This window comes from Pelophylax lessonae, assembly GCF_965119305.1.
Source record: "Pelophylax lessonae genome assembly, chromosome: 10".
NCBI lineage: Eukaryota > Metazoa > Chordata > Amphibia > Anura > Ranidae > Pelophylax > Pelophylax lessonae.
Window position 1 is genome coordinate 239,102,765 of NC_138777.1, and position 27,402 is coordinate 239,130,166.

Below are 27,402 nucleotides of genomic sequence, written 5' to 3' on the forward strand. Positions count from 1 at the left end.
GTCCGGGGGCAAGTCGTTTCGTCCGATCTCATGGACGGTAATCACCACGGATGCCAGCCTGTCGGGCTGGGGTGGTGTTCTGGGCGTTCTGTCCGCCCAGGGGACCTGGTCGGAGGGGGAGTCTTCCCTCCCGATCAACATTCTGGAATTGCGTGCGATAAGGCTCTGTCTTCATCGCTGGACGGACCGGCTGCAGGGCTGCCCGGTTCGGGTGCAGACGGACAATGCCACGGCGGTGGCCTACATCAACCACCAAGGGGGCACCAGGAGTGCCCGAGCGGCTCGAGAAGTGGCCGACATTCTGTCTTGGGCCGAGACTCATGTCCCGGCGATAACGGCGGTTCACATTCCGGGAGTGGAGAACTGGCAGGCGGACTATCTGAGTCGCCAGACCCTGGATCAGGGGAAATGGTCTCTCCACCCGGCTGTCTTCCAGATGTTGTGCGCGAAGTGGGGTCTTCCAGATGTGGACCTGTTCGCGTCTCGTCTCAACAACAAGGTGAGAAGGTTCGTGGCAAGGACGCGCGACCCTCGGGCAGACGCGTCAGACGCGTTAGTGGCCCCGTGGCATCGGTACAGGCTGATGTACGCGTTCCCACCGATTCAGTTGCTGTCCAGGTTCCTTCGCAGGTTACTCTCGGAACGCAACACGGTGATTCTTGTGGCACCGGACTGGCCTCGCCGGTCCTGGTACGCAGACCTCGTGAATCTGGCGGTCGACGCCCCTTGGCGTCTACCTCTTCGAGACGATCTACTGTCTCAGGGACCGATTTACCATCCTGCTTTACAGTCGCTGGCTTTGACGGCCTGGCTGTTGAGACCGAGGTCCTGAAGGAGAAGGGTCTCTCTCCGGAGGTCGTTCATACTTTGATCAACGCGAGGAAGTCTTCCTCGGGGAAGGTTTATTACCGTACTTGGAAGGCCTATTTTGCCTGGTGTGAGTCCAGGGGGTTTTCACCCCGCACGTACTCGGTTTCCCGTGTGCTGTCTTTCCTTCAGACGGGTGTCGATCAGCGTTTGGCGCTGGCTACGATAAAGGGTCAGGTGTCTGCGCTGGCCGTTCTGTTTCAACGTCCCGTGGCTTCTAACTCCTTGGTTGGCACCTTTATTCAGGGTGTGCGGCATCTGGTTCCTCCTAGGAGGGATCCTTTGCCCCCTTGGGACTTGAATCTCGTTCTATCTGTGTTACAACGTGCTCCTTTTGAACAGATCAGGGAGATCTCGTTGTCTATGTTGTCCAAAAAGGTCGCCTTTTTGGTGGCGATCACTTCGGCTCGCAGAGTGTCGGAACTGGCGGCTTTGTCCTGCAAGTCTCCGTACCTGGTTGTTCATTTGGATAAGGTGGTCTTGCGACCTAATCCTTCTTTTCTGCCGAAACGAGTTTCGGAATTCCATCTTAACGAGGATATTGTTTTGCCTTCGTTGTGCACGAAGCCTAAACATCCAAAGGAGATGAGATTGCACTCTCTGGATGTTGTTCGGGCGATAAGGGTTTACCTTAAATCGACTGAGTCTTTTCGTAAGACGGACTCCTTGTTTGTTCTTCCAGAGGGTCCTCGGAAGGGCATGGCGGCTTCGGCCTCTACCATCGCCAAATGGATCAGGCAGACCATTGAACAGGCCTATGCCTTGCAGGGGAAGGTTCCCCCTGTGCCTGTGAAGGCGCACTCTACTAGATCTCTGAGTACGTCTTGGGCCTGCCGTCATGGGGCTTCTGTAGCCCAGGTGTGTAAGGCGGCGACTTGGTCGACCGTGCACACTTTCACAAAATTCTACAAAGTAGATGTTCAGGCATCGGCGGATGCTTCCTTTGGCCGCAAGGTTCTTAGTGCGGCTGTTCCCTAGGGTCCCTTGTTGGGGACTCCTGGCTGTTGGGATAGTTTTTTGTATCCCCTGGTTTTTTTGTCCTTTCCTGGGTTGTTTCTCCTGTTGAGCACTTATTTTTGCTGTTGCCCAGCTGGTTTCCTTCCTTTGGTAAGGTTCCTTTCTTTGATGTGGAGACTGCGTTGCCTTTCGGCGCGGATGCGTTTCCCACCCCTTATGTTTGCACTGCTTTGGGACGTCCCCATATGTGACGAATATGAAGAGGCGGCGACTGTCGGAGGACGTAAGAGAAAACGGAATTTTTGTAAAATCTTACCTGTAAAATTCCTTTCTCTGAGTCCTCCGACAGTCGCCGCCCCCGCCCCTCTTTTGGGGTTTGAATGTATACTCTACTGCTATTCCACTAAAACTGAGATATGGTTGCAGGAAGTAGGAGGGTATTGACTGAGGGGACCACCCCTTGAGGGTGGGATATGTTAAAGCTTTATTGTTAACATATTCTGTTGCCTAGCTACTCCTTCGGAGCAAAGTCTAATACCCCATATGTGACGAATATGAAGAGGCGGCGACTGTCGGAGGACTCAGAGAAAGGAATTTTACAGGTAAGATTTTACAAAAATTCTGTTTTCTTTACATTGCTAGCTGTTTATTTTGTTAGCACTAGTTAGTTGGATCTTCGGAGGAAGACTGCGTTTGCAGAGCTGGGAATCGGACTGACCATCCTGGTTCTCCAGGACAGAGGATCAGATGGAATCCCAGCCTGCCATCGAGCGTTTAGCAGGCTGTGTTCGCCCTGGCCTCGCAAACGACCCATCCCTGTCCTCAGGGAAGCAGCCTGTGAGGTGGCTACCTCACTGGACACAGCATAGGTTCGTCCGTGCACTACTAGTGTCCTGCGTTTTTGGCTGACGGCACTCCCCTGCCATCTGAAGGTGGGCGGTTTCCCGTTGTTATGAGGCACCCCGCACCATCAGGTACAGGTAAGTACACTCTGTGTGGGACCTCTGTCTGTGGTCGGCAGTCCTGTGTGTCTGTGGTGTCCCCTATGTCTGTGCGTTTTTGGGCTCCCCGGTCCCGATCCCTGCGGGGGTTCTATTCTCTCACAGCAGCACTGTGTGGGGTTTTGGGGATCCCTCTCCAAATGTCACTTTAGGGTGCTGGAGGTACAGACACATGCAGCAACCGCTGCGGGGTTAAACACTGCCGGTCCGCCATTTTAGGTGTGGGCAGCATGTCTGGCTTCACTATGGGCGCTTATACAGCATGCTGTGTAGTGTGTTTTGGCGCCTTGCTGCACCATCTTGTGTGTGGCAAACGATCGTTCCGAGCACATGTCGGCGGCCATCTTGCCGATGCCTCCCATTAGTTTCAATAGGCATCCATTTTCCCTTGGCCTGCAGCCTCAGTTCAGTCTCCGGTGGTGACATCACTTCCTTCTGTTTCACTGTGCCGACCGAAGGAGCTGGTAACAACTTGTGGGGTTCTGTCCTCTTCCTTTCCTTTCCTGCTGTGCAAGCTTACTGGCCAGTTTTGTCCCTGCGGGGGGTCTGTGTGTCACAGTCCTTATAGCGGTGTGCTGCGGGGTCCACGGCGCTCTTAAAGGGCCGGTTCGCGAAAAAAAAAAAAACTTTTTTACTTCTGCTATGGAATCCCAGGACAGCAAATTCCCTCCCGCTTTGGCGGGGGATCAGGTTCTTCTGAATCCTCTGCCCTGACTAATTTGTCTGCTGTTTTGGCAACTTTGGTGTTAAAAATGGATGTGCTGATGTCTGAACGTGCTGCTAGGAAAAGGCCTAGGATTTCCTTTTCTTCTGATTCTAAATGTGATATGGTTGCTGTAGGTAGCGTGGCCCTTTCGGGGTCTCGCTCTTCTCAGGACCCGCAAGAGTCCGATGGGGAGGCGGAGGTTGCAGGGGTGGATGATTCCCCCCCTGGGATGCCTGAGGAACGCGCAGCTATGGATGCGCAGATTATTGCCGTAAAGGAAACATCACATTTGGAGGATGAGCCCACTCCTCCGGGCGTTGTGTCCTCTTTTGGTACACACAGGACCCGCAAGACGGCGCAGGTTTTTCCTTGCCTGCAGAGTTTCACCATAAGGTGACTGAGCTATGGTGTAATTTGAAATACACCTTCGTGGTGCCTAAGAAGTTTCAACTCCTATCCTTTTGCGGCTACTACGGTTGCGCGCTGGTATGTGCCTCCTCAAGTGGATCACACGGTAGCCAGATTGAACAAGGCTACTCTGGTCCCCACCGAAGACTCTCCGGTGTTTAGGGACCCTACTGATAGGAGGCTGGAATCTCTTGCCAGACATTCCTACATGGTGGCGGGTTCCATGCTCAAGCCTATTTTTGCCTCTGTAATGGTGGCTCAGGCTGTGGCGGATTGGACCAAGGTGCTCAAACGCACCCTCGTGGCTGATTCTGCCCCCCCCCCCCACTACCGTGGAGATGGTGGATCAGATTTATCAAGGGGTCATGTATTTGTGCGATGCGGCTGTAAATGAGGCCCCTTTCGCGATACGCCTGTCCAGTGTCGCTGTGATTAACCATCGTCTGATCTGGCTGAAAAGCTGGTCGGCTGACCAGAAATCCAGGAAGACGGTGGCAGATATCCCCTATGCGGGGTCTCGCCTCTTTGGGGAATCCCTGGATGAATTGGTTAAAGGAGTCACTGGGGGTAAGAGCACTCTGCTGCCCCAGAACCCTAAGGGTAAGTTTTTCCACGGCAAGCGGGGCTCCTCCTTTAAACCTAATCAGGGGTCCTTTCGTGCCTTCAAGGCGCAGAACAAGGGAAAACCCTTCAAGGGCCAAGGTGGCCAGAAAAAGCCCTGGTTCGGCAAACAAAAATCCGGCCAAACAGGTGCGGCGGCTCAGTCCGCCTCTGCCTGAAGGGGCGCCCTCACCCGTTTCAGGGGTGGGGGGACGTTTGCGCGGTTTCCTCCAACCTTGGCTGCTCCGAATCACGGACAGGTGGGTTCAGGAAATCATTTGGTCAGGGTACAAGGTTGAATTTCTTTCTCGGCCGGCGGACAGATTCTTTCCCTCAAATCTTCATTTGACCCCAGGGTGGTTGCAGGACCTGCATCAAGCGGTACAGGATCTCCTCGCCAAGGGGGGTTATCGTCCCGGTGCCTCATCAGGACAGGTTTCGGGGGTTTTATTCGAATCTGTTCACTGTGCCCAGAAAGGAGGGCATAGTGCGTCCGATTCTGGATTTAAAAGCTCTGAACCGATTTGTGCGCGTTCGAAAATTCCGCATGGAATCACTCCGCTAAGTGGTAGCCTCCCTGAATCCGGGGAATTTCTGGCCTCTATAGACCTGAAGGATGCGTATCTGCACATCCCCATTTTCGAGGGTCATCAGAGGTTTTCGCTATTGCGGAGGATCATTACCAGTTTGTGGCGTTACCTTTCGGTCTCGCTTCGGCTCCGAGGGTCTTTACCAAAGTGTTGGCGCCTGTTCTGGGCCTGTTGCGGCACAGGGCATTGCAGTCTTGGGTTATCTCGACGATCTTCTGTTAAGATCGAGTGCCAGTCAGAGCCTTTTGCGCAAAATGTCCACTACGGTCCAGACGCTCCAGGAGTTCGGTTGGACAATCAACATTCAGAAGTCTACCTTGTCGCCTTTGGTTCGTCTCCCGTATCTGGGAATGGTGCTGGACTCTGCTCAAGCAAAGGTGTTCTTACCGGTGGACAAGCTCCGGACCCTACAGGACGAGCTCAGGTCCCTCAGGGACAACGAATCCTCGTCACTCCAGACCTGTATGAGGTCCCTGGGATTGATGGTGTCGGCTTTCGAGGCAATACCATTTGCACAATTTCACTCGCAAGCTCTCCAAGCGGAGATCCTCGCCAGGTGGGACAGACTACCTCAGTCCTTTGACCTGAGAGTGTCTCTGAGTCACCAGACCAGAATGGATCTCTTGTGGTGGCTTCAGTCCCCGGCTGTGTCGGACGGGAAATCCTTCCGGCCAATTCTGTGGACGGTGATGACCACGGATGCCAGCCTGTCGGGCTGGGGTGGCGTTCTGGGCAACCTGTCTGCCCAGGGCACTTGGTCGGTGGAGGAATCCTCCCTTCCGATAAACATTTTGGAATTGAGAGCGATCAGGCTGTGCCTGCTCCATTGGTCGGATCATCTTCAAGAACGTCCTGTACGGGTGCAGGCGGACAATGCAACTGCGGTGGCTTACATCAACCACCAAGGGGGCACCATGAGTGCCCGGGCTGCCCATGAGGTCTCCGGTATTCTGTCTTGGGCCGAGACTCATGTCCCGGCGATATCGGCAGTCCACATTCCGGGTGTGGAGAATTGGCAGGCCGACTATTTGAGCCGCCAGACCCTGGACCAGGGGGAATGGTCCCTACACCCGGAGGTGTTTCAGATGCTGTGTGCAAAGTGGGGATCCCCGGATGTGGATCTGTTCGCGTCTCGGCTAAACCACAAGGTGGAAAGGTTCGTGGCAAGAATGCGCAATCCTCTGGCAGACACCTCGGATGCGCTGGTGGTGCCTTGGCATCAGTATCGTCTGATCTATGCCTTTCCTCCGATTCAGTTGTTGTCCAGGTTCCTTCGCAGGTTGGCCTCGGAACAAACACTGGTGATTCTGGTGGCGCTGGACTGGCCGCGCCGGTCCTGGTACGTGGACATCGTTCACCTGGCCCTAGAGCCTCCGTGGTGGCTGCCAATGCGAGAAGATCTACTGTCTCAGGGACCGATCTTCCATCTTGCTTTACAGTCGCTGGCTTTAACGGCCTGGCTGTTGAAAGCCAGGTCCTGAAAGACAGGGGTCTCTCCTCAGAGGTCATTCCTACTTCGATCAAGGCTAGAAAAGCCTCTTCGGGTAAGATTTATTACCGTACATGGAAGGCTTATTTTGCCTGGTGTGAGTCCAGGGTTTTTTCTCCTCGTTCCTACACGGTGACGAGGGTGTTGGCTTTCCTCCAGACTGGTGTGGACCAGCGCCTTGCGTTGCCCACGATTAAGGGCCAGGTATCTGCCCTGGCTGTTCTTTTCCAGCGCCCTGTGGCGTCTCATTCCTTGATTCGCACCTTTATTGAAGGTGTGCGGCACTTGGCCCCTCCTAGAAGGGAGCCTTTACCTCCATGGGACTTGAACTTGGTTCTGTCCATGTTGCAGCGTTCCCCCTTTGAAAACATCAGGGAAATTTTGTTGCCTATGCTATCTAAAAAGGTGGCTTTCCTGGTAGCGATCACTTCTGCTCGCAGAGTGTCGGAATTGGCCGCTCCCCTTACCTGGTGGTTCATAGGGATAAGGTGGTCTTGCGACCTAACACGTCCTTTCTACCAATGGTGGTCTCGGATTTTCACCTGAATGAGGCCATTGTTTTACCTTCGCTTTGTGCAAACCCTAAGCATCCAAAAAAGGTTGCCTTGCATTCTTTGGATGTTGTCAGGGCGATCAGGGTTTACCTGTCGTCGACTGAATCCTTTCGGAAATCGGATTCTCTCTTTGTCCTTCCTGAAGGACCTCAGAAGGGTATGGCTGCGTCTGCAGCGACCATTGCCAAATGGATCAGACAGACCATTGTACAGGCCTATTCGTAGCGGGAACGGGTACCTCCCATCCCTTTCAAGGCGCATTCTACCAGGTCGGTGAGTGCGTCCTGGGCCTTCCGGCATCAGGCTTCGGTGGTTCAGGTGTGCAAGGCTGCGGCTTGGTCGTCGGTGCACACCTTTTCAAAATTCTACAAAATTGATGTTCTGGCATCAGCTGATGCCTCCTTTGGCCGCAAAGTTCTCTGTGCGGCAGTGCCATAGGGGACCCTGGTTTATACGGGTCCCTAGCTGTTGGGGTTTTTTTGTTCCCCTTGGTTATTTATTTTCCTGGGTTGTTGCTCCTGTTGAGCCCTTTTGTGGTTACCCAGAAGGTTACCTTTCTGTTCATGTAAGGTTCCTTTCTCTTATGTGGGTACTGCGTTGCCTTTCTGACGGTTGCGTTGCCCACCCCTCATACACTGCTTTAAGACATCCCCATTAGTGAAGACTGTGTGAATGGGCGGCGACTGCCGGTGGACGTAAGAGAAAACTGAATTTTTGTAAAATCTTACTGTAAAATTCCTTTCTCTGAGTCCTCCGACAGTCGCCCCTGCCCCTCTTTTGGGGTTTTGAATACACTTTTACTGCTTGCGACCAAACTGAGTGGGGATAGCTATTGCAGGGGGGTATTGGACTAGAAGGACAGCCCCAATGGTTGGGTCTATGTAGATGAATTGTTCTTTTACAAGTCTTTTGCCTAGAAACTCCTGCGGAGAGGAAGCAATACCCCATTAGTGAAGACTGTGCGAATGGGCGGCGACTGTCGGAGGACTCAGAGAATGGAATTTTCCGTTAAGATTTTACAAAAATTCAGTTTTTAATGCCTGAGCACAATAATTCAACTTTGACATGTGTTAGTAAACCTGTACGTATCTTCACAACTACTTTGTAAATAGTATATGGATATCTCCTGATTTTTTATTTCTCTTACGTCCTCCGACAGTCGCCTCCTCCTCTAAGTCATCACAATTGGGTATTGTCCACCTATCCGTAGGAATAGCTAGGCATATAGACTTAGTCAAAAGACAAAAGGCATTAGCATGTACACACCCACGGGGGCTGTCCCATCTGGTCAATACCCCCCCTGCATCACCACTCCCAACTCAGTTTTAGTTTGCCTAGCTTTCAGGAATAGTCAGGCTCCCTTGTGCTGGGGCTTCAGTCTCAGCCTTCCTATATCTTTCATTTGATTTTGTTTGAAAAATGTCAGTTTTTTTCTCTCACTTTACTAGCAGTTTATTTTGTCAGCTTTAGTGTTAGTTTATTCTTCGGATGAAGATGGATCATGCGGTGCTGGGATTCGGACTGGCCGCCCTGGTTCTCCAGGGCACTGAGGGTCAGATGGACCCCTAGCCCGCCATCGAGCGTTCAGCTATGGTTCGCCCTGGCATTAAGAACGACCCATCCCTGTTCTCTGCAGGGATGCAGCCGTGAGGTGGCTACCTCACAGGACTCGTCTGCGCTGCTGCAGCTTCATGTCCCTGGCTCACGGCACTCCCTGTCAGGAGAGGGCAGAGGTTTATCCGTGCATAGAGCCTCCCCCACGCCATCGGGTACAGGTAAGTACTTTTCTGTGTGGGGCCTCTATTTGGGGTGGCAGTCTGTGTTGCTGTGTGTCCCCATGTCTGTGCCTGTGTGACTCCCTGTGCGATCCCTGCGGGGTTCGTTTTGTGCATATTGTATGTTTTTTACTAGGGGTCCCTGTCCCTGTGTCACCTTTTGGTGCATGTTGGGGGTGCAGACGTGCGTGTTGTGCGGCGACCGCTGCGGGGGTACGTTCGCGCGGTCTGCCATGTTTTTTACTGCACATGGATATGGCCCCTCTGGGGCGAGTATACAGATCGTTTTGGCGCCCTCCGCCGCCATTTTGTGGGCTGTAGAACGATCGGGTCGGCCGCATGACGGCGGCCATCTTGGTGAAGACTCAATGCATTTCCTATGGGCAGCCATTTTCCCTTAGGTCTTGCTTATAGCCAGCCCCTTCCAGCAGCATTTCCTTTTCCTCTCAGGCAGCAAAGGACACAGGTAGCAACGATCTGCGGGTTTCTGCAATGCATCTCTCTGTCTTCTTCTGCATACTGCTTCGGGCTCAGTTTTTCTCCTTTTGGGGGTCTTCATATCTGTGACAGTAGCGGTGGGCTGCGCACTCCGCAGCGCTATTTAAGGGGACAGTACATCTTTTTTTGCACTGTAATTTTTTCTTGTCTTGAGGCATGGATTCTCAGGAAAGCAAGTTTCCTCCAGCTTTAGTGGGGGGCTCCAGTTCTCCTGTGGCTCCGCTGCGACCTGATTTAGCTGCTGTAGTTGCGACTTTAGTGGCAAATATGGAAATGCTGATGTCTGAACGGGCTGCGAGAAAACGGCCCAGACTGTCTCTCTCTTCTGATTCAGATGGGGATATGGCTGCTGCTGCTGCTGCTGCTGCGAGCGTGCCCTTTTCAGGGTCCCGCTCATCCTTAGACCCCCCGGGGTCTGAGGGGGAGGCTGAGGTGGAGGGTGTTGACACATCCTCCCCAGGGTCACCTGAAGAACGGGCGACCATGGATGAGTTGATTGTTTCTGTAAAAGAAACCTTGCATTTGGTGGATGAGCCCAATCCTCTAGGCGTGGTGTCCTCATTTGGGACGCACAGGACACGCGAGTCTGCGCAGGTTTTTCCCTGCCCAGCTGAATTTCATTACACTGTCAATGAAATGTGGCGCACGTTAAAACGTCCATTCGTGGTGCCTAGTCGGTTCAAATTGCTTTATCCTTTTGCGCCGGCTACGGAATCGCGATGGTGTGTGCCTCCACAGGTGGATCACACTGTGGCTGTACTGAACAAGGCTACCTTGGTTCCTACTGAGGATACTCCGGTTTTCCGGGATCCCACGGACCGGCGGTTGGAGTCTCTAGCCCGCCATTCCTATACGGTGGCGGGTTCGTTGCTCAAACCCGTTTTCGCGTCCGTTATGGTGGCTCAGGCTGTGGCTGATTGGATCAAGGTGTTTAGAAACAACCTAGTGTCTGACGACGTGCCGCCTGCCCGACTGGAAATGGTGGACCAGATCCACCAAGGAGTCATGTATTTGTGTGATGCAGCCTTAAATGAGGCCCCCTTGTTGGCTCACCTCTCGAGTGTCGCGGTGCTTAACCGGCGACTGATATGGCTGAAGAGCTGGTCGGCCGACCAGTCCTCACGGAAAACAGTTGCTGATTTTCCCTATGCTGGCTCTCGCCTTTTTGGCGAGGCGTTGGATACCCTGGTGAAAGGGGTCACGGGGGGCAAGAGCACTATGCTACCCCAGAACCCGAAGAACAAGTCTTTCCGAGGCAAGCGGGGTTCTGCGCCTAGATCCACTCAGGGGTCCTTTCGTGCCTTTCGGAACCAATCCAAGGGCAAGCCCTTCAAGGCCCAGAGCAACCACAAGAAGCCCTGGGCGGGCAAGCGGAAGACCGGCAACGCCGGCTCGGCGGGACAATCCGCCTCTGCCTGAAGGGGCGCCCTCACCCATTTCAGGGGTGGGGGGACGTTTGCGCGGTTTGCTTCAACCTTGGCTGCTCCGGGTATCGGACAGGTGGGTTCAAGAAATCGTTCGATCAGGTTACAAAATCGAATTCCTTTGCAGGCCGGCGGACAGATTCTTTCCCTCCAATCTTCATCTGCTTCCGGGGCGTCTGCAGGATTTGCATCAGGCGGTGCAGGACCTGCTTGCTCAGGGAGTGATTGTACCGGTGCCTCACCGGGACAGGTTTCGGGGGTTTTATTCGAATCTGTTCACTGTGCCCAGGAAGGAGGGCAAAGTGCGTCCTATTCTGGACCTAAAAACGCTGAACCGCTTCGTGCGTGTTCGAAAGTTTCGAATGGAGTCTCTCCGTTCGGTTGTGGCCTCCTTGAGTCCGGGAGAATTCCTGGCTTCGATAGATCTGAAGGATGCGTATCTGCACATCCCCATTTTCGAGGGTCATCAGCGGTACCTTCGGTTTGCTATCGCAGAGGACCACTACCAGTTTGTGGCGTTATTATTCGGTCTCGCTTCGGCTCCAAGGGTCTTCACCAAGGTGTTGGCACTGGTTCTGGGCCTGCTACGGGCCCAGGGCATTGTGGTCCTGGGGTACCTGGACGATCTGCTTCTGAGATCGAGGGCCAGCCAGGACCTTGTGCGCGACCTGTCCATTACGGTACAGATGCTTCAGGAGTTCGGATGGACCATCAACGTTCAGAAATCAGCGTTGTCTCCGTCGCTTCGCCTTCCCTATCTGGGAATGGTTCTGGACTCTGCTCAGGCAAAGGTGTTCTTGCCGGAGGACAAGCTCCGGACTTTGCGGGACGAACTCAGGTCCCTCAGGGACAATCCGTCCTCGTCACTCAGGACCTGCATGCGGGGCCTGGGGTTGATGGTGTCGGCCTTCGAGGCGATTCCCTTTGCCCAGTTCCACACGCGGGCTCTCCAGACGAAGATCCTGGCCAGGTGGGACAGACTTCCCCAGTCCTTGGATCTGGAGGTGTCCTTGAGTCGCCAGACCAGATTGGCTCTTCTGTGGTGGATCCAGTCCCCGGCGGTGGCGGAAGGCAAGTCCTTCCGTCCGTTAGTGTGGACGGTGGTTACCACGGACGCCAGCCTGCCGGGCTGGGGTGGAGTCCTGGGCAACCTGTCTGCCCAGGGCCTGCCTGTTCGTGTACAGACGGATAATGCTACCGCGGTGGCTTACATCAACCACCAAGGGGGCACCAGGAGTGCTCGAGAGGCCCGGGAGGTGACCGACATTCTGTCTTGGACCGAGGCTCATGTCCCGGCGATCTCGGCAGTTCACATTCCGGGTGTGGACAATTGGCAGGCCGACTATCTGAGCCGCCAGACCCTGGACCAGGGGGAATGGTCCCTGCACCCGGAGGTCTTTCAGATGCTGTGTGCGAAGTGGGGATCCCCAGATGTGGATCTGTTCGCATCTCGGCTAAACCGAAAGGTGGAAAGCTTCATGGCAAGAACGCGCGATCCGTTGGCGGACGCCTCGGATGCGTTGGTGGCCCCTTGGCATCAGTATCGTCTGATGTATGCCTTTCCTCCGATTCAGTTACTATCCCGGTTCCTTCGCAGATTGGCCTCAGAACCGCACATGGTGATTCTGGTGGCACCGGACTGGCCTCGCCGGTCCTGGTATGCCGAAGTTGTTCACCTTGCAGTGGCACCTTCATGGCGCCTGCCTCTGCGGGAAGATCTTCTGTCTCAAGGTCCGATCTTCCACCCTGCTTTACGGTCGCTGGCTTTAACGGCTTGGCTGTTGAGACCCAGGTCTTGAAGGACAAGGGTCTATCTCCTGAGGTTATTCCTACCCTGATCAAGGCTAGGAAATCTTCCTCTGGTAAGATCTATTACCGTACCTGGAAGGCCTACTTCATCTGGTGTGAGTCCAGGGGTTTTCCCCTCGTTCTTACTCGGTGTCGAGGATCTTGGCTTTCCTCCAGTCTGGAGTGGATCAGCGCCTGGCGCTGGCCACAATAAAGGGACAGGTGTCAGCACTGGCGGTCCTTTTTCAACGCCCTGTGGCGTCTCATTCCTTGGTGCGCACCTTCGTTCAAGGTGTGCGACATTTGGCTCCTCCTAGAAAGGAGCCTTTACCTCCATGGGACTTGAATTTGGTCCTGTCCGCTTTGCAGTGTGCTCCCTTCGAGAATATCAGGGAGATATCGTTGTCTCTGCTGTCGAAAAAGGTTGCTTTTCTTGTGGCGATCACTTCGGCTCGTAGAGTGTCGGAACTGGCGGCGTTGTCTTGCCGTTCCCCTTACTTGATAATTCACAGGGATAAGGTGGTTTTGCGACCACACCCATCCTTCCTTCCCAAGGTGATCTCTGATTACCACCTTAATGAGGACATTGTCCTGCCTTCGCTTTGTACGAAGCCTAAGCATCCGAAGGAGATTGCCTTGCATTCCTTGGATGTTGTTAGGGCGATCAGGGTTTACCTGAAGTCTACGGAATCCTTTCGGAAGACGGATTCCCTCTTTGTCCTTCCTGAAGGACCTCGGAAGGGCATGGCTGCGTCCGCAGCAACTATCGCCAAATGGATCAGACAGACCATTCAGCAGGCTTACGCCTTGAAGGAACGGGTTCCGCCCTTCCCTGTTAAGGCGCACTCGACCAGGTCTTTGAGTACTTCCTGGGCCTATTGGCATCGGGCCTCGGTGGCCCAGGTGTGCAAGGCGGCGACTTGGTCGTCGGTGCACACTTTTTCCAAGTTCTACAAAGTAGACGTTCTGGCATCAGCTGATCCTTCTTTTGGCCGCAAAGTTCTCAGTGCGGCAGTGCCATGATGGACCCTTGGTTTTTTCCTGGGTCCCTGGCTGTTGGCATTTGCTTTCCTGGGCTGTTGCTCCTGTTGAGCATTGTTTGTTGCTGTTGCCCAGTTGGTTCTTACAGTGCGTGTAAGATTCCTTTCTCTGATGTGGGTACTGCGTTGCCTTTTCTACGGTTGCGTCTCCCACCCCTCATGTCTATACTGCTTTGGGATATCCCAATTGTGATGACTTAGAGGAGGCGGCGACTGTCGGAGGACGTAAGAGAAAACTGAATTTTTGTAAAATCTTACCTGTAAAATTCCTTTCTCTGAGTCCTCCGACAGTCGCTGCCCCGCCCCTCTTTTTGGGGTTCTTATTACCTACTGCTATGCTACCAAACTGAGTTGGGAGTGGTGATGCAGGGGGGGTATTGACCAGATGGGACAGCCCCCGTGGGTGTGTACATGCTAATGCCTTTTGTCTTTTGACTAAGTCTATATGCCTAGCTATTCCTACGGATAGGTGGACAATACCCAATTGTGATGACTTAGAGGAGGCGGCGACTGTCGGAGGACTCAGAGAAAGGAATTTTACAGGTAAGATTTTACAAAAATTCCGTTTTTTTTTATTATCAAAGGAAAATTGGCCCACAATAGTAAAAAAAATGTTTTTAAATGTAGCTGTATATTTCTTGTTGCTACCATAACCTACTACCAAAGAACAACCCAAAATAGAAGCGGAGAAGTAGACAATGGTTAACCAAGAGAGTTGTCAGATGAGCCAAAGGTCAGGGCGGGCAGCAAGTAGCAAGAGGTCAAGAGGAAGCCGAGTCAAATATTCAGGAACAACAGGTACACAGGAACACAAGGAAGATCTGAAGATAACACAGCAATTACCTGGAGTGACCTGCTGTGTTTAAATAGGCCGTTTGGCGCCAATTTGGTAGCCTGGAACTATTCTAAGGTAGCTTCAAACTATTCCAAAGGTAGCTTCGAACTATTCCAAGGTAGCCTCTAGCTATTCAAGGCTCCTCCTCGTACGCGTATGCGCATAGGCTGCGCCTGCGCATAGCAGTGGCTCCCTGACTTCCAGACTACACAGGCATTGCTTCAAGTCGCCTCAGAGTCATGTGACTTTCAGGTCCTACAAATGTGAAAGGTGCCAAAGATACAACATATCTTTCCTCTCCATTCACAGAGAGAGAACAAAGGGGTGGGCTTCACAGTGACTGATCACTGTGATAACCAGAGACTATCACAGCAATCCGGGGACCTGGAACTGGGAGTTCCAGGACCCGATTGTAGTACGGGACCTGGGGCTCCCAGCACAACACGCGGTGCGCTCCCAACACAAAGACAGATATGCAAATATGCGGCCCCACAAAAAAAAGCCCAGTCCAGTAAGGTCGCATATAAGTGTATTGTCGGGGCGAATAGGTTAACATAAAGTCCAAAATCTTCAAAACTGCGCTCTACATTTCTCTTCTGTGAGAAGAAAACCCCCCGTGCTGCACACGCCTTCACCAGCAGCTCACCTTATGTTTTCACCCACATAGATTAGGTCATATTGTGTCTGTCCCTTTAAGGGAAAAATATGCCTTGATGTAACCTGAAGCTGGGATCTGCTCACACTATAATCTCACCAATTCCAAAGATGGCGCTCAAAAATAATATTTTAAAACCTCATACTGCTTTCCTTTTTCTGGTATCTTCAAACTGGTTGTGTGATGTCACAGGTCTTACTCCTCATTGGCTTCCTCTGGCAGTGGGTGGATCTACAGAAAAACACTCTTGCGCATAAGTGTGGTGCAAAGCCTTTATATGAGTGATGATCCACTTCTCAGAGGATCCTGTCTCTGGCCTCGCTGCCCTCTAGGACTGGGGGTGTCCTTACTATTACTAAAGTAATCAAATGAAAAAGGAGGGTGCTCCAGCCTAGTGCACCATCCCAAATAGATTTATTTTTTGTAAAAGGAAAATGTGAACACCTACAGTATATATATTCAATCAACGATTGAAGTATATGCTCCTTGTTGCTGGTAGGCGCGTTTTGCAAAGTGCCTCCTGAGGACACACTTTGCGAAACGCGTTAACCAGCTACAAGGAGCATATACCTCAACCGTTGATTGAATATATATATACTGTAGGTGTTCACACCATTTTTAAGGAAACTGTAGCACACTTTTGTGTATTTAGATATATGTATTTTGTATATATGTGAATTTTTAAATGTAGCTTTGTATGGGCGCCTTTCTGTGTTCCTAAACAATGTTAAAATAAAAGAAAATGTTTTAAGAATATCATAAATATGTCTCACGTGAGTGCCATTAAAATCCACCACTAGCAGGACTGTGTCTTGCAGCCTTTTTGCATATATAGGTAAACAATTACTTGAATGAACACGGGAAACTTTTTCTAATCTTTATTTAATTTTTATTTCTGTATCTTTTTTGGATCTTTGGATGGATATCACTTTGCAGCTTGGAATCACCTGCTTGCATTAATTGTACTCTGCTCTATGTACAGCACATTCTTTATTCTGTCATTATTATATTCACAGCCTGCTGATCATGTGACTGCACTGTACGCTGTAGAGGTCATTGTTTTTGGGAAAGGTTTCCTGAGATCTGAGAACAGTTTCAGGGGTTCTTCTGGAGTAGTAAGGTTGAGAGATGCCACTTCATGGACATGAAATTGTGTGATTTCTCCATAGATGAAGGAGGAAATAGTGCGCCTGCAGGAGAAGCTGGACAGAGCACAGAAGATTAGGATCTCCTTACAGCGAAAGAGAGACATGCTGCAAATCTTCTGGACGCCAACCTTCTGGGAGCCACTCTTCAATTCCGAACTGCAGGACATGGACCGGAAAAAGGAGGAGGCGGAGCAGAGGCATGTGGAGAAGATCAAGGTGAGGACATCACTTCTTTATGTCATTTCTCTGCACCAACATTTTCCTCAGAACTACCAAAGACAACATTGTTATTCTTCTCCTTCACATATCAGTTATCATCATACAATGGTGGGGGGCAGGGACAGACATGGCACACCTCCCACTCATTTCCAGTCATCCTAAAGGAGGGTGGGCATTGACAGCAATGCATAGACGTATTACAGTGCAACAACACCGCACTAAGACTAAATTAACAAGGTGTAAATCACTCCTGAAATCCTAAATGCGTTGCAAGGGAAATTACTTTCCACCAACAAACTAACGTACGTAGGTATGGACCATAAGGTGAGCACCTGGATAGAGAACTGTCTCCAGGGGATTGTCCAAAGGGTGGTGAAAAATGGGGAGTAATCGGATTGAGCGGGTGTGGAAAGTGGGGTCCCCCAAGGATCCATCCTGGGACCAATCCTGTTTAATTTTTTCATAACCGACCTCGAGGAGGGGATATCTAGCACAATCTCAGTATTTGCGTATGATAATAAGCTAAGCAGGCCAATATCTTCTATGCAGGATTTGGAAACCTTACAAGAAGACCTGAACAAAATAATGGGGGGGGCATCTACATGGCAGAAGAGGTTTACTGTTAAAAAATGTAAGGTAATGTTGTATTTGGGTCCCAGAAAAACGAACACAAATTACTCACTGGGGGAGAACCTCTGGGTGAAGAGGGGAAAGGACCTGGCGGTCCTAGTAGACAACAGGCTCAGCAATGGCATGCAAAGCCAACAGAATATTGGCATGAATAAAAAAGGGGATTCACTCCAGAGATAAAACGATAATTCTCCCACTCTACAAGACTCTGGTCCAGCCACATCTGGAGTATTCCGTCCAGTTCTGGGCACCGGAAGGATGTGCTGGAACTGGAGAGTGGTCAGTACACCTAGGACAATAATTGTGAACTTTGGCACCCCCAGATGTTTTGGAACTACATTTCCCATGATGCTCATGCACTCTGCAGTGTAGTGGAGCATCATAGGAAATGTAGTTCCAATACATCTGGGGCGCCAAGGTTTGCCATCACTGACCTAGGGGGGACACAGGAGCAGGCAGGATCAACCAGGTATTTTACAACCTAGAATGGGACAAATGACACTACAAAAGCGCTGTGGTATTTATCATGCTTTATAGGAACAGAAGCTTTTTTTTTTTTTTATTTCTTTTTAGGGTTACAACAGCTTTAACACATCCGCTTTTAGAAGCAATGGAATAGCTTTTGTTGAGATCAGAGTTCTTTGCTAAAGAAAAAAAAAACTATCATAAAAATAAAAATAAAGCTGCTGCAGGTATAAAATGTAGGCACTTGGCTACCAAATATTTAAACAGAAGATGTGACCGGGCTATAACCTTACTAAACTCCTATAGTATAAATGTGTAAAAAATTCATAAAGATAAAAATAAATTCATCAGCAATAATCATAATTTATTCCAAAAAATATGCAAAGTGCAATGTGTCAAATCTTATCCAAAATACTTTGTTTTAAAATACTTTTTATTAAGTTTCAAGTTTTACACATATACAGACTAAACATATAACAAATGTACTTAAAAAACAAGAAAAAAGAAGAAATAAATGTAATAAATAAATATAATAATGATTTGTTATAGTATACAGCAGTCATCCCTAGAGGCCTGTATACACAATCAGAAAATCGGGTGAAAAATACTGCTTTCAAAGCAATCGTACGATTATCAGTTTTCATCCGAAATTATCCAAAGGTACAAACAGGAACATTTTTCTCATATGATACCAGATCATATGATTTTCTTTTAACCACTTCAGCTCCAGAAGATTTACCCCCCTTCATGACCAGGCCATTTTTTGCGTTACTTTAACGGACATTTGCGCGGTCGTGCCATGCTGTACCCAAATAAAATGTATATCCTTTTTCTCTTACGTCCTCTGACAGTCGCAGCCCACTCATTCAGTCTTCACCAATGGGTATTGACCTCTTATCCATAGGAGCAAGCTAGGCATAAGACTTGTTAAAAATAAAGTAATTTACATAGACACACCTAAGGGGGCTGTTCCACTGGTCCAATACCCCCCTGCTATCAACCATCCCAACTCAGTTTTTCTTCTGCCTAGTTAGGAGTAAGATAGGCTTCCCTGTGCTGGGGCTACGGTCTCAGCCTTTCTTCTGTTTTATGATTTTATTTTCTGCTAGTGTTTTTTCTTTGCACTACTAGCTGTTTTTTTGTCAGCGTTTAGTTAGTCGGATCTTCGGATGACGACGGCGTTGCGGAGCTGGGAGTCGCACAGGTCGTCCTGGTGCTCCTGGACAGAGGGCCTTATGGAATCCCAGCCCGCCATCGAGCGTTTAGCAGGCTATGCGTACGCCCTGGCCTCGCAAACGACCTGTCCTCAGGGATTAAAGCCCGCGAGGTAGCCACCTCGCTTTTACGTCTCAACCGCGGTTCCGTGCGTTGCTAGCGTCCTGCGTTTTTGGCTGACGGCACCCCCACCGCCTGGGATGGGAGGCTTCCCGTCGATGAGAGGCGCCCACGCCGTCGGGTACGGTAAGTACATTCTGTGGGGGCCTCTGTCTGGGGATGGCAGTCTGCTGTGTCTGTGCTATCCCCTCATGTCTGTGCGTTCAGGGCTCACCTTACTCCCGGTCCCTGCGGGGGCTCTACTGCGTCTGGAACGCTATGTGGGGGGTTTTGGGGGTCCCTATCCTGAGTGACACTATTTGTGGTGTGTTTGGGTGCAGACATGTGCAGCGGCCCGCTGCGGGGTTAAAAACCGCTGGTCCGCCATTTTAGGTGTGGGCAGCTGCTTGTCTTAACTATGGGCGCTTCTGCAGCTATGTATGTAGTGTGTTTTGGCGCCTTCGGGCGCCATCTTGTGTGTGGCAATGTGTTTTCTTCTGTACACATGTCGGCGGCCATTTTCCCGGAGCCTCCCATTGCTTTCTATGGGCAACCATTTTCCCTTAGCCTGAGTCCTGTTCAGCCTCATGCGGTGTGACATCACTTACTTTCTCATGCAGAGGAGATCGTCAGGCAAGCGTGGTAACACTTGCGGGGGTCTGTCCTTGCTGTTTTGTGGGGAATATCTCTGGCTATCAGCTTTATTCCTGCCTGCGGGGTCTATCAGTATAGTCCTTCATAGCGGTGTACTGCGGTGGGATCGCCGTGCGACTTAAAGGGCCAGCACCATAAAAAAAATTTCTTTATGGAGTCCCAGGACAGCAAATTTCCCCCAGCTTTGGTGGATGATTCAGGCTCCTCTGAATCTTCTGCACTGACTGCTGCACTTGCGACTTTAGCGTCTGTAACAGAACAGGGCACCCCAGACCGGGTACTTCCGTTGACAGATGCTCCTAGTGCTTTCCAAGGGCTCCAAGCACTCCACCAGACACCGTAACCACTTTAGACCCCACGAACCGCCGCAGCTTGGTTAGGGTCTCGCAATCTCCTACCCACCCTGGACCTACGACAAGGCTCCAGGTTCCTGTGGGTGAGCCTCCTTTCCCCATAGAGTGCAGCAGAACAAGCTCTTACACAAGCTCTTACAAGAGCTCAGTGATTCTCTAAGAGAGTATGGAAGACCATAGCAATCCCTTGCAGCAGATTCCCCCAATAAGAGACAGGACTCTAGATGAGGGTGAAGGAACTCAAAACAACTTTATTGAACAAGACATATACAGAATTTGGAACATCCCGCCCCCAACAACCGCTTTCCTATTGGTCAATTGTAATAAACCTGTGGTCTCCTTCAGGTCCTCCTTAGCCATGCAAATGAGGACTTGAAAATGAGTCGGCAGGGATTGGTGCGATAGCTTGACCAGAAGGACTGCCATGTGCAATGAGACACAATAGCCAGACACAGAACAATGGGAGGTCATTAGCACTTACAATGAGACAGGGCAATCAACATTCCCAATACACAAACAAAAGGAAAACCTTGCTGACATTGAAAGCTATGTAATATACACAGCATTTAGGAATTACAGATTTCATGGCAAATGGGGATAAATATTAATATTTCTATATGGAGATATTGCTGGCTAATATGAAGCAATCCAAACCATTACTTATCTGTCTTTAAATTCCAGTGATGGTGAATACCGTCACAGCGTCCAAAGTGGATCTTTTGATGGCTGAACGGGATTCAAGGAAAAGGCCTAGGTTTTCTCACTCTTCTGATTCTTAGTCTGACATGGTTGCCGTAGATAGTGTGCCCCTTGAAGGGTCTCATTCCTCCCAGTTTGAAGGGGAGGCGGAGGATGAGGAGGGGGATGATTCCCCCCCTGGGACGGCCGGAGAACGCGCTGCTATGGCTGCGCTGATTACTGCTGTAAAAGATGCACTACATTTAGAGGATGAGCCCAATCCTCCGGGCAAGCGATCCTCTGTTGGTACCCGTAGATCCCGAAAGGCGGCGCAGGTGTTTCCTTGCCCCGCTGAATTTCACGAGACGGTGAATGAACAATGGCGCAATTTGAAGCTCAATTTTGTGGTGCCTAAACATTTTCAACTCCGTTACCCCTTTGCGTCTCCTACAGATTCGCGCTGGTCTGTGGCCCCTAAGGTGGACCATACAGTGTCCAGATTGAACAGGGCCACTCTGGTACCCACCGAGGATTCTCCGGTGTTTAGGGACCCTACAGATAGGAGGCTGGAATCCCTTGCCCGCCATGCCTATATGGTGGCGGGTTCCATGCTGTAACCCATTTTCGCCTCCGTCATGGTGTCTCAGGCTGTGGCTGATTGGACCAAGGTGCTCAGGCGCACCCTCGTGGCTGACTCTGCACTCCTGCTACTTTGGAGATGGTGGACCAGATTAATCAAGTGGTTATGTATTTGTGTGACGCGGCCTTGAATGAGGCCCCGTTAGCGGCGCGCTTGTCTGGTGTAGCGGTACCTAACCGTCGCTTGATTTGGCTAAAGAGCTGGTCGGCTGACCAGACTTTCAGGAAAACGGTGTCCGACATCCCTTATGCGGGGATTCGTCTTTTTGGGGAATCCCTGGACGAATTGGTTAAAGGAGTCACTGGGGGCAAGAGCACTCTGCTGCCCCAGAATCCTAGGGGTAAGTTCTTCCGCGCTAAGCGGGGCCCTTCCTTTAAACCGAACCAGGGGTCCTTTCGTGCCTTCAAAGCACAAGAAAAGGGGAAACCCTTCAAGGGCCACGGTGGCCAGAGGAAGCCCTGGGCGGGTAAGCCAAAAGCCGACCAGGCTGAAGCGGCGGCCCAGTCCGCGACTGCCTGAAGGGTCGCCCTCACCCATTCCAGGGGTGGAGAGACGTCTGTGTGGTTATCTCGAACCTTGGCTGCTCCGGATTCCGGACAGGTGGGTTCAGGAAATCATTCGATCAGGATACAAGATCGAATTCCTTTCATGACCAGCGGACAGATTCTTTCCCTCAAATCTTCATTTGACCCCAGATCGTTTGCAATATCTTCATCAGGCAGTTCAGGATCTTTTTCGCCCAGGGGGTGATAGTCCCGGTGCCGCACCGGGACTGATTTCGGGGGTTTTACTCGAATCTGTTCACTGTGCCCAGAACGGAGGGCAAGGTGCGTCCGATTCTGGACTTGAAAGCTCTCAATCGCTTCGTGCGCGTTCAGAAATTCCGCATGGAATCACTCCGCTCGGTGGTGGCCTCCCTGAGTCCGGGAGATTTCCTGGCTTCTCTCGACTAAAAGGATGTGTATTTACACATGCCCATATTCGAGGGTCATCAGAGGTACATCCGATTCGCAATCGCGGAGGAACACTATCAGTTTGTGGCGTTACCTTTCGGTCTCGCTTCGGCTCCAAGGGTGTTTACCAAAGTGCTGGCTCCTGTTACGGGCACAGGGCATTGCGGTCTTGAGATATCTGGACGATATCCTGTTAAGGTCGAGTGCCAGTCAGACCCTGATGCGCGATCTGTCCTCTACTGTTCAGACGCTCCAGGAGTTTGGATGGACCATCAACGTTCAGAAGTCCACTTTGTCTCCCTCGTTTCATCTCCCATATTTGGGGATGGTCCTGGACTGGCCCAAGCGAAGGTTTTTCTGCCGAAGGACAAACTCCGGACCCTGCAGGAAGAGGTCAGGTCCCACAGGGACAACGAGTCCTCGTCACTCATGACCTGTATGTGGTCCCTGGGGTTGATGGTGTCAGCCTTCGAGGCGATACCGTTTGCACAGTTTCACACGCGGTCTCTCGAAGCGGAGATACTGGCCAGATGGGACAGGCGCCCTCAGTCATTGGACCTGAGGGTGTTTCTGAGTCGCCAAATAGAGTGGATCTTTTGTGGTGGCTCCAGTCCCCGGCCGTAGCTGAGGGGAAATCCTTTCGGCCGTTGCTGTAGACGGTGATTACCATGGATGCCAGCCTGTCGGGCTGGGGTGGCATTCTGGGCAACCTGTCTGTCCAGGGCACTTGGTCGGTGCAGGAATCCTTCCTGCCGATAAACATCTTGGAATTGAGAGCGATCAGGCTGTGCCTGCTCCATTGGTCGGATCGTCTTCAGGGCCACCCTGTACGGGTGCAGACGGACAATGCCACTGCGGTGGCCTACATCAATCACCAAGGGGGCGCCAGGAGTGCCCGGGCGGCCCAGGAAATGACCAATATTCTGTCTTGGGCCGAGACTCACGTCACGGCGATTTCGGCAGTTCACATCCGGGGTGTGGAGAATTGGCAGGTCGATTTTATCTGAGCCGCCAGACCCTGGACCAGGGGGAATGGTCCCTGCACCCGGAGGTGTTTCAAATGCTGTGTGCGAGATGGGGATCCCCGGATGTGGATCTGTTCGCGTCCCGGCTAAACAACAAGCTAGGAAGGTTCGTGGCAAGAACGCGCGATCCTCTGACAGATGCTTCGGATGCGCTGGTGGTGCCTTGGCACCGGTATCGTCTCATATATGCCTTTCCCCCGATTCAGTTGTTGTCCAGGTTCCTTCGCAGGTTGGTCTTGGAACCAAAGTTGGTGATTCTGGTGGCCCCGACTGGCCGCGCCGTTCCTGGTACGCGGACATCATTCAACTGCCCGTCAAGCCTCCATGGCGGCTACCGTTACGAGACGATCTACTGTCTCAGGGACCGATCTTCCATCCTGCTTTATAGTCGCTGGCTTTAATGGCATGGCTGTTGAAAGCCAGGTCCTGAGAGACAGGGGTCTCTCACCTGAGGTCATTACTACTCAAGGCTAGGAAAGCCTCGTCTGGTAAGATTTATTACCGTACCTGGATGGCCTATTTTGCCTGGTGTGAGTCCAGGGGTTTTTCTCCTCGTTCATACTCGGTGGCGAGAGTGTTGGCTTTCCTTCAGTCTGGTGTGGACCAGCACCTTTGTGTATTTACCATATTTTAGGAGTTGATTCATTTGTCACTAGATTTATCCATCTGTACCTTGAATTAGCGCCAATCTTTTTCTTTTACACGTTCATTATACGGTGGGGACACCGATTAGAATTGGCCGCTTTTTCACCTTTGTTAGCATCTGATACTGCACATCCACAATTATTATCATTTCTCTTACATCCTCCGACAGTCGCGGCCCACTCATACAGTCTTCACCAATGGGGTATTGACTTCATCTCCACAGGAGTAACTAGGCATAAGACTTGTTAACCACATCCTGCCCGCCCTATAGCAAAATGACGGCGGGATTGTGGTTGTATTATCCCGACCGGACGCCATATGACGGGGGCGCGCAAAGCGGTGATCGGTGATGCGAGGTGTCAGCCTTACACCCTGCATCTCCGATCTCGGTAGAGAGCCTACTGACGCAGGCTATTTACCATGTGACCAGCCGTGTCCAATCACGGCTGGTCACATAGTAAACAGGAAGAGCCGTTGATCGGCTTTCCTTAGTTTGTGCCTGACAGGCACGAGTAAAGGAGCGCCGATTGGCGGCTCCCCTGACGGGGGGGGGTCGACACTGGTAATCAGATCATTGATTACCAGTGCAGACCCTCGGGGGGGGGGGGGTGCCACTAGAACCACCAGGGATGCCCACCATGACCCCAGGGATGGCAATCAGGGCTCAGGGAGCCCCCCATTGCCCTCCCCATCAGTGCTGCCCGCAAGTGCCCTCCCTATCAGTGCTGCCCATCATTGCCATCTATCATTTTCGCCCACCAGTGGCTATTATTTCCCACCAGTGCCGCCTATTAGTGCCCATCAGTGCCGCCCGTCAGTGCCGATAAGTGCTGCCTATCAGTGCCCATCACTGCCCACCAGTGCCACCTATCAGTGCCCATTAGCATCCATCAGTGCCGCCTATCAGTGCCGCCTATCAGTGCCCATCAATGCCGCCTATCAGTGCCCAGCAGTGTCGCCTATCAGTGCCCACCAATGCTGCATATCAGTGCTACCTATCAGTGCCACATATCAGTGCCACCCCATCAGTGCCTCCTCATCAGTGCCTGTCAGTGCAGTCTCATCAGTGCAGGAAAAAACGTATTTATTTACAAAATTGTATAACATAAACAAAAAAAACTTCTTCTTTTTTTTCCCAACTTTTCGGTCTTTTTTTATTTGTTTAGCAAAAAGGAAAAAACCCAGAGGTGATCAAATACCACCAAAAGAAAGCTCTATTTGTGGGGGGGGGGGGGGAATTACGTAAATTTGGTGTAGGTACAGTGTTGCATGACCGCGCAATTGTCATTCAAAATGCAACAGCGCTAAAAGGGGAAAAGACCAGCTCTGAGGAAGGGGGCCTGACCCCCGAAACGCGTTAGAGGTCCTGACTGAAGGACTTGTTCCAGTTCACACATGGTGGATGCTTGTAACATGATTTTATCTTTACGTCTGTGAGTATGCATTTGGCATTTTTATTAAAAATTTGCAAATATTGACCACGGGTAATGCACTAGGTGTTTGCGCCTCCTTTTCCTTTCTTTTTTTATGTACCCATGTTGGAGTTCCCTGCCTGAGGAGAGCAGCACGCCAGTCTTCCCCTTCGAAGTGAGCGCTAGGCTGAATTTTTGTACTAAAGGGGAAAATTGGCCTGGGCAGGAAGGGGGTGAAAGTGCCCGGTATTGAAGTGGTTAAAAAACAAAGCATTTACATAGACACACCTATGGGGGCTGTCCCACTGGTCCAATACCCCCCTGCAATCCGCCATCCCAACTCAGTTTGTCTTCTGCCTAGTTAAGGAGTAAGATAGGCTTCCCTGTGCTGGGGCTACAGTCTCAGCCTTCTTCTCCTATTTTATGATTTTATTTACTGCAAATTCGTTTTTTTCTTTGCATTACTAGCTGTCTATTTTGTCAGCGTTAGTTAGTCGGATCTTCGGATGAAGACAGCGTTTGCGGAGCTGGGGGTCGGACTGGTCGACCTGGTTCTCCAGGACAGAGGGCCAGATGGAATCCCGGCCCGCCATCGAGCGTTTAGCAGGCTATGTTTTCGCCCTGGCCTCACAAACGACCCATCCCTGTCCTCAGGGATGCAGCCTGTGAGGTGGCTACCTCACTCGGACATCTCATCCACGGTTCTCAGTGTACTGTTAGCGTCCTGTATTTTTTGGCTGACGGCACCCCTGCCATCTGAGGGTGGGCGGTTTCCCGTGCAATGTGAGGCACCCCACGCCATCGAGTACAGGTAAGTACATTCTGTGTGGGGCCTCTGTCTGGGGCTGGCAGTCCTGTGTGTCTGCGTTATCGCCTCATGTCTGTGCGTTTTTGGGCTCCCTGATCCCGGTCCCTGCGGGGGTTTTCTCTCACAGCCGGTGCGCTGTGTGGGTTTCTGCGGGTCCCTCTCCTGTGTCACTATAGGGTGCTTTTGGAGGTACAGACACGTGTGGCGACTGCTGCGAGGTTAAAAACCGCCGGTCCGCCATTTTAGGTGTGGGCAGCATGTCTGGCTTCACTATGGGCGCTTATACAGCATGTATGTGGTGTGTTTTTGGCGCCTTGCGGCGCCATCTTGTGTGTGGCAAATCGTTCATTCCGAGCACATGTCGGCGGCCATTTTACCGAAGCCTTCCATTACTTTCTATTGGCAACCATTTTTCCTTAGCCTGAAGCCTCAGTTCAGCCTCCTGTGGTGACATCACTTCCTCCTTTTACTCAGGAGAGTTCGGCTGCAGTGGTAACACTTGTGGGGGTCTGTCTGCTGTCCTTTTACTTGTGCAATCCTTCTGGCTATCAGTTTACCCTGATAGGGGTCTGTGTTTTCACAGTCATTGTAGCGGTGTGCTGCGGGGGTCCGCTGCGCGCTTAAAGGGCCAGTACCTTTAAAAGAATTTTTTTTTTAACATGGAATCTTAGGACAGCAAATTTCCCACAGCCCTGGTGGGGGATTCAGGTTCCTCTGAATCCTCTGCTCTGTCTACTTTGTCTGCTGCAGTGGCGACTTTGGTGTCCAAAGTGGAGATTCTGATGACTGAACGTGCTGCCAGAAAAAGGCCTCGTTTTTCCTTGTCTTCTGATTCTGAATCTGATATGGTTGGCGTGCCCCTTGAAAGCTCTCGCTCCTCTCAGTCTGAGGGTGAGGCGGAGGTTGCAGCGGTGGATGATTCCCCCCCTGGGACGGCCGAGGACCGCGCAGCTATAGATGCGCTAATTCTTTCCATTAATGAAACACTACATTTAGAGGATGAGCCCAATCCTCCGGGCATTGTGTCCTCTTTTGGTACACACAGGACCCGCAAGGCGGCGCAGGTGTTCCCTTGCCCCGCTGAGTTTCACGCTACTGTGAATGATCAATGGCGTCATTTGAAACGCACCTTTGTGGTGCCAAAAAGGTTTCAACTCCTTTATCCCTTTGCGTCTCCTACGGATTCGCGCTAGTGTGTGGCCCCTCAAGTGGATCACACTGTGGCCAGATTGAACAAGGCCACTCTGGTACCCACCGAAGATTCTCCGGTG